Source organism: Myotis davidii, unplaced genomic scaffold, assembly GCF_000327345.1.
Source record: "Myotis davidii unplaced genomic scaffold, ASM32734v1 scaffold826, whole genome shotgun sequence".
In the NCBI taxonomy this organism is placed as follows: domain Eukaryota; kingdom Metazoa; phylum Chordata; class Mammalia; order Chiroptera; family Vespertilionidae; genus Myotis; species Myotis davidii.
Genome location: NW_006297142.1, coordinates 618,545 through 619,270, shown reverse-complemented (window position 1 = coordinate 619,270; position 726 = coordinate 618,545). Strand labels below are relative to the sequence as shown.

General features: G+C 69.7%; 1 protein-coding gene across 1 annotated transcript in view; it reads right to left on the bottom strand.

The window, feature by feature from the left end:
• FADS2 (fatty acid desaturase 2) overlaps positions 1 to 726 on the bottom strand; it is a 28,238-nt gene that overhangs the window by 3,879 nt on the left and 23,633 nt on the right. The gene's annotated exons all lie outside the window — the stretch shown is intronic.

Here is a 726-nt window from a genome sequence, read left to right as displayed (position 1 = left end):
GGGCACAGGCGCCCAGGGGCGTCTCGGAAGGTGGGCAGCGGCCCACCCAGCACAGACCCGCTCGTTTCCAGGGAAACGCTGGGAGTCCCGGCAGCAGGAAGGGAGCTGCGTGCCCTGCTCTCAGGGAAAGAAACAGGGTGGGGACCAGGGGACGAGTGAGGGGCGTCCACAGGGAGGTGCCGGAGGTCAGCAGCCCTTTTGTGCACCGGGGAGTCTGACCGTGCACCCCACCGGCAGGCTCACCAACAGCCCTGGGCTGGGGTCCTGTCCGGACTCATCCACCTGGGACCCCTTCCTCCAGCTCACCCCGCACACGGGGGGTGGGGAGGACAGAGTCACAGCCCGCCCTGCCTCAGGACCTCGCAGGCGGGCGCGCGGCCTCCTGTGCATCCACCTGCACCACCAGCGCGCAGTGAGCAGTGGCCTTCCTAGCACCGAGCACCCATCTCTCCGCCACCCTTCCCCGCCCAGAGGAGCCCACAGTGTCAGGAGGGAGCAGGCGCCCTCTCAGCCACCACAGGGCCTTTGCAGGACTGTTTCCTCTGCCAGGAATGCGGGCGCGGCAGCCGGTCCCCCATCACTCTCCTCCCCAGGGGTGCTCATTCCAGCGCCGCCGGCCGCTTCCTGTGGCTGTGGGTGCTCCCTCAGCTGTGCCTCGGCTCCCCCGCCTGCAGGCCGGGGAGAGCTCCCACGGGGGCTCCATGTGGCGTGAACGTGTGTAGCGAG